The following is a 14,712-nucleotide window of genomic DNA, read 5'->3' as shown; positions in this document are numbered from 1 at the left end:
GAGGATGAGAGAGAAGATGTGTTGGTGGTGTGCGGTGGTTGTGGAGGTAGTGAATGTGGTGGTGCAAGTGGTGGAATTGGATATGGAAGTGGATGTGGTGTCATTTTTTAAAATGAATGATGGTATTTTGGGAATTAAAAAAATTCATTAAGAGTTCATCTCTACTTCTTTTGAAAGCAGCTTTGAAAAGCAACCCAGAGCCTGCTTTTAAAAGCTGCTGTCAAAAGGCCACTGCTTTTAAAATAATCGAGATATTTTATTTCAAACACCTTAAACTGCTTAACTTTAAAGTGAAGCAGGTTTTTGGCCAAAAAAAGCAATCCCAAACGGGGCCTTAGTAAGATAAGAATTATTCATTTTCCTCATGTAAAAATAGTTAAACAGATTTATTGACTATAATAACCAATGGAAACTCCTATAAACAAAACTATTAAAATAGGGTTGCACCGTGGTTATTGAAAATAAACACAAATATTTGTGTCTTTAAGCTCAAAGAGCACAAAAGAAAAAAGTGTAATATTGTAGTAATTAATGGTAATTTTTTGTATGTTCCGAGTACACCAGCTAGCTAGGAGTAAAATATTTCCATATATCCTATGTATATTGGATGATACACTAACCAATTGGTATACCTGGAACTGTTCACCCGTTTTCGCGGTTAACTCCTTATGTGGAAGGGTGAAGTTCCCCACTGGCTTGGAGACCACTTGTTGGTCGACAAGTCAGCTTTCTTTGGTGTGCGAGCGTGCCACTGCTAGCAATGCAAATTCTAGCAGACTTATTTTTAGAGTGGATAACTTGCGCCTCAAGTTACTGACTTCTAAAACAAACGATTGTGAATTTGGGTGAGGAATATCTCCCAAGTAAGTTCTTTTCTTGCCTCAGACTGGTGAGGACTTTCACAATTTATCTCAGTATCAAAATGGTTGTTCTGGCCAGAATAGATAATAATAAAGCACTGCTTCAGGCAGAACTGCCTTTTACAAAATTAAACAGGGAGAAATCAACTCTAGAAGGGCAAACAGGATGGCTGAAATCCCATTTCTGCCTGGGTAGAAACTTTTGATCCAGGCTGGACTGGGCACGTCTATGCTGGACTGTACTGTCCACAACTTTAGCTTCTTGGCTTCAGCTATAAATCGATACCAAAGTTTGATTTTGGCAGAGCTTCAATCTACTTCAAGCCTTGGGAGACTTTCTGAGTGGGCAGAACTGCGACTTCTTCAGTTTGAAGGGACAGAAGTGGCTATTCTCGAGAATTTAGCAGGCTGGAACTATGCTGTAAAATTTGTTGAGGTTTTCATATTTTGTGAAAACTCAAACTGTGTTTGTCTTGGCTTTTGCTGAACCAAATTTGTAACGAGGGGGATCTCGTTTTCAGAAGACTTATTTTCTAAGTCTGAACTTTGGAATTCTGATCTAAAGCTGTCTTCTCATTTGTTTGATGAGTTTGAGTGTATGTTTTTGATGTTGTTGTATTGATGTCTCTGCTTCCTTGCCTGCCTTCGTCTTTTATAAGAGACCTGTTTTTTTTGGGGGGGTGGTTTTAAAATAATGGGCGGCATAAAAGATCTCTTACAACGCAAAGTAAACAAGATCTTTATCAGTCATGGCAGACAAACTCTAAGCAGTCACCTCCTAAAGCAGTCTCTTCCCTGGTTTTCTGGGTGGCACTTCTCTAATTCAACCGATGCCATTTGTCTGTGTGGGCTTTTTATGACGGTTTGGTTCTTCTCTCTTGTATTTCTTTGAACAGTTCCCTATTTTCTGCTTTTTAGCTCAGGAAGCGTGGTCTGTGAATTCCTTGGAAGATGGTATACTGATTTGAATCAAAATCTCGAACACAGATGGGTTTTTGATCTTCTGTCGGCAGTGTTTCAGAAATGTTCCCTTCATATTTTAAACTTAGTTGGAATTGCCGATTCTTCAATATTGAGACAATCACGTGGGCGTGTCTTTGATCCCCTTGGGTCTGAACCTAATCAATAATTCCTAGGCTGATCTTTTGAAGCCCATCTTGTCAGTTTCCTCTTTGGGCCTTTCTTTGGGCTGAAGCTTCGTTTTCAACATTCTTGGCGTGAAGCCCAATCTGTCTGGATCCTATTTTTATTTTTCTCAAGTCTTTGGGCTGGGCAGACAATTTTATCATGGGTTTGTCTCTTGGTTTTGGGTGTGCCGAATTTGGGTCCAAACAATGCCCCCATTAAGTCTGAATCGTTTTTGGACGGTTTTAGACTTAATGTTTTGCCAATTAATTCGCGCGCCAGTTTCTTCCGTCTTTTCGCCCACGTCTGCCACGTCTGCTTGCTACGAACTAGAGTTCGTGGGAAAACGGCTAGTTACTAGCTAATAATCATCAGGTGTCGTCCCATCTTCCTCTTCCCACGTTCTCGAGCTTTTCTTTAAAAGAAATTCAAATTCATAGCCTCTGAAAAACCCTAAACCTTCCAACTCTCGTTCCTGCGAGCTTCTTTCGAGATCTCCATATTTTCCTTCAAACCTTTTCTTCTTCTGTTTCTGCCTTCGAATCAGAAATGTCTTCTCCAGGGTCCCGTGCTCAATCCTCCTCTGCTCCAATTCCTCCCGATTACATCACTAGGAGCGGGATTGATGCCCACGCGATAGAGGTCAGGAGCAAGCTTCACCCTTTTGCTCAAAAAAATCTGGACGAGAATGTCCTTCATCTGTTCGAGAACACCCTGGTGTTAGGGCCTCATTGGTTTGGTCCTGTTCCAGCTGAGATGGCAGAATTGCTAAAAAAGGATGCGGAGGCTCCTTTGTGTTTTGGGAGCTCTTCTGCCCTGGCCCATCATTCTTGGGTTAGCAAGAATCTGAGTCGATCTTTCCCGTCCAGCGAAGTGAGGAACAGTTCCGTCAAATGGGTAGACTGGATTGACAGACTTCTCCCGAGATATGGGGGTCACTGGAGGAGAGCTGGGATTTATGACGCCATTCTTCTGTCCAAGCAGTCGATTAACAGAGATGAGAACCTGCTTGCTGCTGCCCTGTGTTTCTGGAATTCTGCCAGCAACACATTTGATTTTCGTGTGGGTCCCATGGCTCCAACTCTGCTGGATATGGCTCAGATTTTTGGGTTTAGGCCCCATGGCAGACCTGTTGATGCTGTTGGAGATTATCACAGGCGGAGGAATCAAGAGAAAGTGGCCACCCCCTTTGTTATCCCCCCAGCTGTGATCAACCAGAACTGCTCCTTCTCCAACTATCTGAAGAAATTCAGTGCTGAGAAGGACAAGGACCAGCAACATATGTTGTTTCTTCTGTATTGGCTGAACCGATTCGTTTTCCCCAATCGGTCCTCTGCAGTTCTGCTTGAGTATAGACATCTGGCAGAAGCTCTTCACAATCACACTGATGTGGGGCTTGGAGCAACAGTTCTGGCCCACCTTTTCAAGAATCTGCATTCCGCCACTCTGGAAAATCCGCTGAACCTGTCTGCCCCTGGCGCATTCTGGATGATCCAGATCTGGCTGCAGGTATATTTCCCTGAGTTGAGGTTCCCCGACATAGTTCTGCCTGAAGACCAAGTTCTGGCTCTCCCTCTGATGTCGGCAGAAGTGCCTAAGCGCTCTCTTGAGGAGTATTTGATGCTCTTCAGGCATTGTACCAAGAGGTCGGCTGCTCAGTGGCAAGTGGTGATCAGAAGGACCTATCCCTGGTTCCAGACTGGGTTCCGGCTTTTTGAGAAGGAGCCAGAAGATGAGGCTACCAGAACAGACTTCAGGAGGAAGTTTTTGAGCATTACTCTGCCTAGAGATCTGCCTCATGGTGGGGGCAAACCTCCCAACTATCATCTGGGGGCAGAAGTTTATCATCCTAACTTTTGTGCAAGGCAGCTTGGCTGTCCTCAGCTTATTCCGCTGAAATCCTACCGGAGTTGCAATCGGGCCTCTTCTTGGAGGGATGCAGACGATCTGGAGGTGCACAAAGATGCCCGGTGTGCAGTAAATAAGATCAATAATAGCACAGATGCCCTCTATCCCTCGTGGGAACCAAATTCCTGCAGTTCCGCCGATTTTGATGCCTGGTGGCACGCCAGATTCCAGAGTCTGCCAGCTTCTGTCACTGCTCTCAAAATGCTTTTTGAAGGTTGGGAGAACTGGCACATTTTTGCGGATGGGGATGCCAGAGCGCACTTGATCCAGACCATCAAAGGTATCAATGCGCAGATCGTAGAAGGTAGACATCTAATTCTGTCTTGTGATTTTGTTCTGTCTTGGTTCTCGATCTCTAACATATTTTCTGCCTGCTTTAGATCCTTCTTTGACCAGCGTAGGTGGGCAGTCTATTCATGCTGGAGAAGTGATTGGTAAGTTTTTTCTTTGAGTTCTATTCTGTCCCTTCCAGCTGGATTGGTTTCTAATGTCTAATGCCTTGGTGCAGTCTCTTCTGTCATTGCTGCCGGGGACTTGGAGCTTCCCTCTGCAGATGAAGGAGATGAGGTCCAGACAGAACAAACACCTGCCGAGGCTGCTCTTTCTGGCAGAAGAAAAAGGAAAGGGCCTGTCCCTTCTTCGGACAATATCATTCGGCCTGGTATTTCGGGTAAGCTCATGATGTTCCAACCCTTTTTCTTTAAGTTTATTCTGTCTTGCCTTCTTTTCCCTAATACTGCTTTTGTTCTGTGCAGCTGGAAGTCCTTCCCCTCCTCCTACCAAGCTGAAAAAACCTAAAAAGAAGAGTGAGGAGGAGTATGTCGCTGTGGAAGAAACGGGAGCAGTCCCCACCACTACCTCTGGGACGGATGAAGAGCTGCGGGAAGCCTTTGAGGAGGTGGAGCAGGAGAAAGAGTTGGAAGAGCTGGAAGAAATGCCTCAGAACAAAACGGCAGTGGTGGAAGAAGAGGTAGGTTTTATTTCTACGATTTTCGCATCAGTTTCCTTCTTGCCCTGTTTCTTTCGTTCTGACCCCTGTTCTGCAGGAGGAGATTCCTGCTGAGGTGATTGCAGAGAGCATTGCCTTGGCGCAGAAGCAACAAGGGGGACCAAAGGCTGAGCTGACCAGCTCAGAACTGGCTCTCTTTGAGGATGCTGAGGCAGAACACTCTACTGCCGCTCCAGAGGCCGAGGATCAGGTGGGGCCATCTGCATCAGACCCCGTGGACCAGGCAGAATTGACTGTTGTGGTTCCGGAGGCTGAGGTGGGAACGACTGCAACTGCTCCTGTGGTTGTGGTAATTTTCCTCCTTGACTGTTCATGTTTTCCTGCTGTTCTGTCTGTCCTGTCTGTTCTAACAGTTGTAGTCTTTCCAGGTGGAAGTGCCTAGGGCTACTGGTGCTCTGGCTGCGATATCCAGCCCCCTAAAACCTCCCATTGTCGCTGTAAGTTTTTATAACTTTGAGCCTCCTTTATTTTCTACTTTCTGTCTGGTTTTTAACTTATGTCCTCCTCTGCAGATGCCTATTCATTCCTTTCCAGGATCATCTGCCACGGCCTCTTTTGCTGATCCAGAGCTGGAAGAATTTGAAGCCATGGATCTGGATGCTCAACTGGAGAGGCTGGAGAAACTCAGCTCTCCTCCGAGCAAGGCAAAATCTAGAGCAGTGCAGGAGGCCATGGAGAGGTTAAAAATCTGGCAGTCCACTGAGCTGGAATTTGATGAAGATACAGGGGCTCTAGATCAGCTGATGAAGGACCTGGATCTGCTGCATAGACAGAACATGGCTCCGAGGCCTATTCTTGAGATGGGCCTAAGCCTGGCCAGGGATGTGCTTAATCTGCATGATCGCTATGAAGATCTTAGGCCTACGTTCAAAACTTCTGAGTTCTGTAAGGCCACACATGAAGCCAATCTGGCTGACTTTGCTAGGCAGAAAACAAAACTGGATCAGATGGTGGCTGGATATAAGGAGGCCAAGGCTACCGCGGATAAGTTGGAGAAGCAGATTGAAGAACTCCAAAAGCAACTGGCAGAGTGTAGGGAGGTGCAGAACAAGCTTGGGGCTGGGCTAAGTTCCAAAACCAAAGCCACCTTTCTTGTGCAGAGTATGGTTGCAGCTTCTAGGCCAGCCTTGGAAATTGCAGAGGCTTCAATTCACCAGGGGGTGCTGCTCCAGAAAGAATTGTCTGTCAAGAAAGCAAACCTGCAGGAGACTCCTAGAAAGCTAGGATTTTAGCTTCTTCTTTCTCTTGTTTGAATAATTTGCCGCGAAGGCGGCTATTTTTATATAAGCTTTCAAAGCATTTTTACTGCCTTTTATTCTTGATGCAATGACCGGACATGGTTGTGAAAGTAAAAGCTGGACAACTTTAAAGTAAAAACAAATCTAAACAAGATTCCTTTTCAAGAAACAAAAGGGTCAATCTTGTTCCTCTTCTATCCCAGGATCCGTTTGTACAGCCTGTGAATCCCACATGGTTGGATAGAACTTCTTTAACCATTTACCATTGATTGGGGCAAAATGAACAACTCCATCTCGGTCCTACAACTTGTATGCCCCCATTCCGAGGATTTGGTTAATTATAAAAGGGCCTTCCCATGTAGGTGACCATTTTCCATATCCAGCTATGTGTGTTCCAAGGGGCAGAATTGCCTTCTAGACTATTTCCCCCTCTTCAAAACTCTTATCTCTGACTCTTTTGTTGTATGCCCTTGACACAGCCTGTTTTCCTGCCAAGAGTTTGTTGAGGGTGTCAATCCTGCTTGCATCCAATCCTTCTAATTCAAGTAGCATGGCTTGAGAGTAATCTTCTCCTGTGAGATCGTGCTGGTGAGCAATTCTAAGAGACTGGACTGCTATCTCCATGGGCAGAATTGCATCATGGCCGTAGGTCAGAGCATAGGGAGTCATGCCGGTTGCTTCTCTATTTGAAGTTCTGTATGCCCACAAAGTTTCTGACAACTTCTCATGCCATTGCTTCGGATTCTTCTCCAGCATTTTTCTGATGATATTGATAATCACCTTGTTACTTGATTCTGCCTGTCCATTAGCTTGAGCATAATAGGGGGTAGATTGAAGCAACTTGAATTTGAATGTTTCTGCCATATCTAGCATATCCCTAGATATGAAAGAAGAACCCCTATCAGTTGTGATCGATTCTGGAATGCCGAATCTCTGTATGATCTGTTCTTCTATAAAGGTGATGATCTCTTGAGAAGTTGTGGTTTTGATTGGCTTGGCTTCTACCCATTTGGTGAAATAGTCTGTAGCAACAATGATAAAACAATGCTGCTGGCTGCTGGCTGGATAGATTTTGCCAATGAGATCCATTGCCCATCCCCTAAAAGGCCATGGTTTCACTACTGGATTCATGGGGACTGAAGGAGCCCGCTGGATTGGGCCGTGTCTTTGACAAGCTTCACATCCCTTGGAATAGTTGATGCAATCCTTCAACATGGTTGGCCAGAAGTAGCCATACCTTCTAATCAACCAGCACATCTTTCTTCCTCCTTGGTGAGCCCCACAGACCCCTTCATGGGTTTCTCCCATGACTTTCATATATTCTGTCTTTCCGAGGCACCTTAATAGCACCTCATCCTTTCTTTTTCGGACCAAATCTTCATTCCACATGAGATAGTTTGTAGCCATGATTCTGACTTTCTTCTCAGAGGGTAGAGTGGGGTACTGCAAGTAAGTCATGATAGGTTCCCTCCAATCGTTTTTAGTAATCAAGGCAGAATTGACTTCTATCTCCATTCCTCTAGTTAGAACTGACGGTAGACTTTTCCTTCCTACCTTGATGATCCTCTGGACGCAGTCTTCAGGCATTTGTATGCCTGATGCTACCTGAGCCAGTTCATTGGCTGCGAAGTTCTTCTCCCTCGGGATGTGCTCCCAAGTAGCTTCTCTAAATTCTGTTAGCAGATTTCTAGCTGCCACTAGATATACAGCCAGAGAGGGATTCAGACACTTATACTCTCCAGCAATCTGTTTTAGGACAAGCATGGAATCTCCCAAGATTTCCACGGACTGGACTCCTAATTCTACCAATATTTCGAGCCCTATAATCAAAGCCTCATATTCGGCCCTGTTGTTGGTGCATTGGAAATCTAGCTGGAAAGAATAGCAATGCCTGACCCCCAATGGTTCTTCCAGAACAATCCCTGCTCCTGAAGCCTTGTCTGTCTTCGATCCATCAAAATATAATTTCCAAGGTGTGAGATGAATCGAGTAGATTGGATTGTTAAGGCAAACATGAGCTCTAGTTAACAGATCTGCATTTGCTATGTCCAAAGAATCCATGTTTTCAATTTCCTCTCCCGGGTGATCTGCCAAAAAGTCTGCCACAGCTTGCCCTTTGACAGCTTTCTGGGGAACATATCTGAAGGTGAATTCTGTCAAAGCCAAAGTCCACTTCCCAATTCTGCCCCTCAGCATTGGTCTTGTTAGCATGTATTTGATTAAGTCTGTTTTGGCAATGATGTAAATAGTGTGTGGCAGCATGTAGTGTCTGAGCTTTACTGCAGTGAAATATAAGGCCAGGCAAAGCCTTTCTATCGCGGAATACCTTCTTTCCACTTCTGTCAATGTTCTGCTTAGATAGTAGACTGCCTGTTCTTTCCCTTCTTTGTTATCTTGAACTAGCAGACTTCCAATGGATACTTCTGATGCAGATACATAAAGCTTGAGGGGTCTGCCCCTTTTCGGTGGGGACAGAACTGGCGGATTTGAGAGGTAATGCTTTATTTCCTGGAAAGCCTGTTGGTGCTGTTCTTCCCATTTGAATGTCTGTTCCTGCTTTAGTCTTAACAGGGGAGAAAAGGGTTGGATTTTTCCTGCAGAATTAGATATGAATCTCCTTAGAAAATTGATTTTTCCTAAGAGACTTTGAAGTTCTTTCTTGTTCCGAGGTGGTAGAGCTTCTATGATGGATTTTGCTTTATTTCTGTCAACCTCTATACCTCTCTGGTGGACCAAGAATCCTAAGAAATTCCCTGCCTGGACTCCAAAAACACATTTTTTGGGGTTCATTTTTAGCTTGTGCTGCCTCATTCTCAGGAATGCCTTTTTCAGACTTGCTACATGATTTCCTTCCTCAGGGGATTTAATCACCACGTCATCTATGTATACTTCCAAAGAATGTCCTATCATATCATGAAAAATAGAATTCATTGCCCTTTGGTAGGTAGCTCCTGCATTTTTCAAACCGAAAGGCATTACAGTATATTCGAAAGCACCTATATGTCCTGGACACATAAAGGCTGTCTTGTGGATGTCCTGTTCTGCCATCATAATCTGGTTATAACCTGCATTGCCGTCCATGAAAGATAGCATCTGGTTATGGGCGGCTCCATCCACTAACATGTCTGCCATTGGCATAGGATATTCGTCTTTAGGAGATGCCTCATTCAGATTCCTATAATCTACGCAGATTCTAACTGCCCCTGTTTTTCTTTTGAGAACAGGTACAATATTTGCTAACCAATCGGCATAAACGGCTGGCCTGATGAATCCTGCCTTGAGCAACCTTTCTATCTCTTCTTTGACCTTTAGTTCTGTGTCCATAGACATTCTTCTTCTGGCCTGTTTGACTGGAAGGTAGCCATCTTTAATTGGCAGCTTGTGCTCCACTAACTGCCTGTCCAATCCTGGCATTTCGTGATAATGCCAGGCAAAACAATCTCTGAACTCCTGCAAAAGTGCCGTGAGTTCAGCCTTGAGTGGTTCTTTTAACAGTGTACTGATGAAAGTAGGCCTTGGATCTTCTTCTGTCCCTAAGTTTATCTCCTGTAGAGGGTCCTCTACTTCTGGCAGGGAGTCATCTAGTGCTGCTGGTGCAAAATCTAATACTTCCTCCTGTAAAATTTCCTCCTCTTGTTCTTTTGTGCTTTCATGGGTGAATTCTGCCATATTGATGGCTGGATTCTGTATGAAAAGCCTCCTTTCTTCCCAGTATGTCAACAATCTTTTTGTGATGGATCGGATTGTTGCAGCTCGATCCTTATCCGGTTGATTGGGACTAAACATCAGAGTTCTGGAAGTTCAGCACAAAAAGGTCTATTCCAGTCCTCCAGAGAACTGGCTAAGCCTTCTTCAATGAGTCTTTGGGCCGTGACACCATGGGGGCGGCCGTTCTGATTGACTCCAAGGAAAGTGTAGGGACCGAGGTCATCATGATAATACCTTGCTTCAAAGCACATGGCAGAGGGCAGGAATGGCCGTGGATCGGCCTCTATAATCTCCATGCAGCCTTCTTCATTCCATAGTGCTAACTGCTGGTGGAGGGTGGAAGGGATACAAAGACTCTGGTGAATCCAATCCCTGCCGAGCAGTGCATTGTAGGTGGTGGAGGTAGTGTCTATAACAAAGAATGCTATTCTCAACTCTTTGCTTCCGACTACGACATCTACATCTAAGATGCCGTGTATTTTGGTGATGCCCCCAGCGAAGTTGGTGACGGTCAACCGTGTTGGAATCAGATCTTTCTCTGTTCTGCCTAACCTGGTCAACATTCTGTGGGGTAATAGATTAATGGCTGCACCTCCATCTACCATGATCTTGGAAATAGGAATACCACCAAGATTTGCCGTTATAAACAAAGGTCTGAGGTGATTTGCCATTTCTTTGGTTGGCTTGGTAAACCAAGGCTGCTCTGTAGCTGGTTTGTTGGCTGTTCTGCCTGTCCTAGGGTCGTCTGCTTGTGATTCTGGCGGCTCCTCTGCTTCTGCCAACCTACACTCAAAACTCTCCTGGGAGAAAACGTCCCCTTCCAGAGTGCCTTTTTGCCCTTCAGTAGCCCTGAACTCACCTGGTAGGATGAATACCATGTTAATTCCTAGATCACCCTGTAGGAGGTCTTCTAGTTCTGCGCCAAAAGCTTCTGTTTCTGGGTCTAATTCCTCACCAAATTCCATTAATTCTTCCCCATATTCTTCCGTCCAGTCATCCTGTTCTGTTACTTCGAGGGGCTCTTTCTGATCATCTGCAGAAGGTTCATAGTCTAACTGCTCTTCTTCATATTCCTCAGCGTAGTCGTCTCCTCCTTGTGACGGGGTAGACCTGGATTTCTCTGGTACCTGCGTGGTGTCAGGACAGCTGCTGGACGACGAGGCTACATGGATAGAAGACTTGGCTGGTGGTTCTGTTTTCAGCAATTCTCCTGACTGGCAAGCTTTCTGTTCTGTCTGGGGAAGTGTTTCAGGATTTCTTCCTTTCCTGGCAGGACTGGGTTGTGAACGCACCTGCGCATTATCCTGGCTCTTAAGATATGTGCAGTATTGCCTCTGGATTCTCCTTTTCTGAGTTCTGGTCAGCTCCAGAGTTGGTCTACCACTTCTTCCTACGGAATACCATCTTCCTTCTATGATTGTTGCCAAGGGTTTTTCGTTCCCGGGTGCCTTGACTGGTATTCCCTTTCTGGGCTGCTCCATCTTCCTCTCGCTGTACTGTGTAGGTTTAAGACAGCTCTTCTGCCTCGTTTTGTCTTGGGATGAGGTTCCAATCCTGTCAAAGACACTAGGTGTGGGCCGATTTTGTTTGTCTAGAACCACCTCTAGTTCTGTTTCACATTTGCACCTACTGCAGAGCACTACCCCAGCCGAGATGGTCGCTCTTGGTATTTGACTGGTCTCTCTTATGATACTTCTGCCTCTGCTGCAACCGGCATCTGTGATTGGCTGGGTTTTCCTCTGTTCTGGCCAATTTAAGTTGACCATATTGACTTGAGGTTGAGGAAAAGGATCCGTTATGACCAATGGTGGTTTTTCTGCCAGTTTAAGCCTTCCTGCCGTTATTCCTTCTTGTATCACGTCCCTGAAAACAACACAACTATTGGTGGAATGATTCCAAGAGTTGTGCCACCTGCAATACTGTCTGCCCTTGAGTTCTTCTGGCTTCGGTATTCTGTGAGGCGTTTCTATTGCCTTCTGTAGTAGCATTTCGTCGAACAAGGCATCGACCTTGGTTAAATCAAAGGAGTAAACCTTGTTTTGTGTTGGTTTGTTTGGAACGAATCCTCCTGTGAATGGTGGCGGCTTTTGGTCTTTAGGTGGCTTTGTGAGGGCCTTGCAACTAATGGGATGTTTTAGCTTTGCTATTTCTGCCACTGAAACCTCTTTCTCCTCTGATTCCTCTGTGTCTTCTTGTGATTCCACCTCGATCAAGTGGACTGAAGAGGAAGGGGTTTTGTAGTATGTTCCTTTGGAGGAGTTCCTCCTTTGCTGCTCTTCCCTGAGTAGCTCTTCATATTTGGATGCCTTATCAGCCAGTTCTGCCAGATCTCCGAATAATATCCCGTCGAACCTCTTCCTGAGGGAGATTTTAAGGGCGGCTTGGGCCATCTGGATGAAGTGTCTTTCTTCCATTGGGATTCGGCACTTCATCTTGAGCCTTCTGAACCTGGTTATAAAATCTTGCGCCGGTTCATCTTCACTCTGCTTGAGGGCAGCTAGATCACTGATGGTGACTTCTGGCTGAATCCTGTAATAGTAATCATGAAAGACATTTTCCATCTGTTCCCAGGTTTGAACAGAGTTAGCTGGCAGGCTGGTGTACCAGGTAAAAGCTTGCCCAGAGAGAGAGTTGCCAAAAAGCCTTAATTTCAGCAGAGGGTTGTTTTCTATAGCTATGCATTGGACGGAGAACCTGCCTATATGTTCGACTGAGGAAGCATGGGGGTCTTCCCCGTTGAACAAAGTGAAGTTTGGCACTTTGAAACCCGGAGACAATGGTATTTGATCGATGTAGGCTGGGTATGGCTTTCTGTAAGTAGGCCTTTCCCCTCTTCTAGCCTCGGGTTCCATGATCTCTCTGACCATTCTTCGTAATGCCCCTACGTCATTTAAAGCATTGACTGGGGGAAAATTTTGTCCCTGTTCTGGCTGAACGTAATCAAACCTGGGTTCTGCCCTGAGTGGTCTGGGTGGAACTCCCTCCCTGTGTTCTTCCTGCTCTTCGACTTCTGGATGATTCCTCCAGTTTGCCCCCTGTCTATTCCTGTCATGATTAGCAAAAAGGTTGTTCCCTCCTCGGCCTCTCCTCCCTCTTGCAAGTGGAGGGAATGGATTAGGGTCCATCCTTCTGGGTCTATATGGTAATACTGCCGGTGGCTCAGGCAGAAGTGCCAGAGGTTGATCAAGCGGGGGCGCGTGATATGGAATGGGCTGAGGTTCCGGCTGGTTTTGAGCCAGTGCCGGGTTGTCTGGTTGGGCTGGGGCCTCATACTCTTGATTAGGAAGGGCTCTTTCCCTCGGACCAGCCCGAATTTCTCTGTGGTCGGGCACTCCAGCCATCTGTGCAACTAGGGGATTTTCCTGGTATGGCCATATTAATCCTGGCGGAGGGCCATAAGGGAGATCCAACTACTGGATTACAGGATCTGGGTTTGGGGTTCTAGCCAAGGCGGATTCCCGGTCCTTCCGGAACTGTCTGTTTACCTGCCATTGCATCATGGCTGTCATGTTATCGAGAGTGTCCTGGCTCCTTTGTACTGTGATCTCTTGTCGGAGTACTGACTCCTTTATTTGACTCATCCTTTTGGAGCCAGTCCTGGAACGTCTACTTCCTGTACTGCCGTGGGCAGAATGCCTAGCATCACTTTCTTCTGACTCGAGGCCTTCCCTAAGAACCATCTTCTTTTTCTCCATATCTGGTGTTTTGACTAGATCTTCCGGTATTTGTCAATCTGTGGATGATTCTGTCAAAATATGTATACTGAGAAGTCCCACCGGGCGTGCCAAATTGTTCACCCGTTTTCGCGGTTAACTCCTTATGTGGAAGGGTGAAGTTCCCCACTGGCTTGGAGACCACTTGTTGGTCGACAAGTCAGCTTTCTTTGGTGTGCGAGCGTGCCACTGCTAGCAATGCAAATTCTAGCAGACTTATTTTTAGAGTGGATAACTTGCGCCTCAAGTTACTGACTTCTAAAACAAACGATTGTGAATTTGGGTGAGGAATATCTCCCAAGTAAGTTCTTTTCTTGCCTCAGACTGGTGAGGACTTTCACAATTTATCTCAGTATCAAAATGGTTGTTCTGGCCAGAATAGATAATAATAAAGCACTGCTTCAGGCAAAACTGCCTTTTACAAAATTAAACAGGGAGAAATCAACTCTAGAAGGGCAAACAGGATGGCTGAAATCCCATTTCTGCCTGGGTAGAAACTTTTGATCCAGGCTGGACTGGGCACGTCTATGCTGGACTGTACTGTCCACAACTTTAGCTTCTTGGCTTCAGCTATAAATCGATACCAAAGTTTGATTTTGGCAGAGCTTCAATCTACTTCAAGCCTTGGGAGACTTTCTGAGTGGGCAGAACTGCGACTTCTTCAGTTTGAAGGGACAGAAGTGGCTATTCTCGAGAATTTAGCAGGCTGGAACTATGCTGTAAAATTTGTTGAGGTTTTCATATTTTGTGAAAACTCAAACTGTGTTTGTCTTGGCTTTTGCTGAACCAAATTTGTAACGAGGGGGATCTCGTTTTCAGAAGACTTATTTTCTAAGTCTGAACTTTGGAATTCTGATCTAAAGCTGTCTTCTCATTTGTTTGATGAGTTTGAGTGTATGTTTTTGATGTTGTTGTATTGATGTCTCTGTTTCCTTGCCTGCCTTCGTCTTTTATAAGAGACCTGTTTTTTTTGGGGGGGTGGTTTTAAAATAATGGGCGGCATAAAAGATCTCTTACAACGCAAAGTAAACAAGATCTTTATCAGTCATGGCAGACAAACTCTAAGCAGTCACCTCCTAAAGCAGTCTCTTCCCTGGTTTTCTGGGTGGCACTTCTCTAATTCAACCGATGCCATTTGTCTGTGTGGGCTT

This window comes from Prunus persica, chromosome G6 (assembly GCF_000346465.2).
Source record: "Prunus persica cultivar Lovell chromosome G6, Prunus_persica_NCBIv2, whole genome shotgun sequence".
In the NCBI taxonomy this organism is placed as follows: domain Eukaryota; kingdom Viridiplantae; phylum Streptophyta; class Magnoliopsida; order Rosales; family Rosaceae; genus Prunus; species Prunus persica.
Note: the sequence above shows the minus strand (reverse complement) of the source record.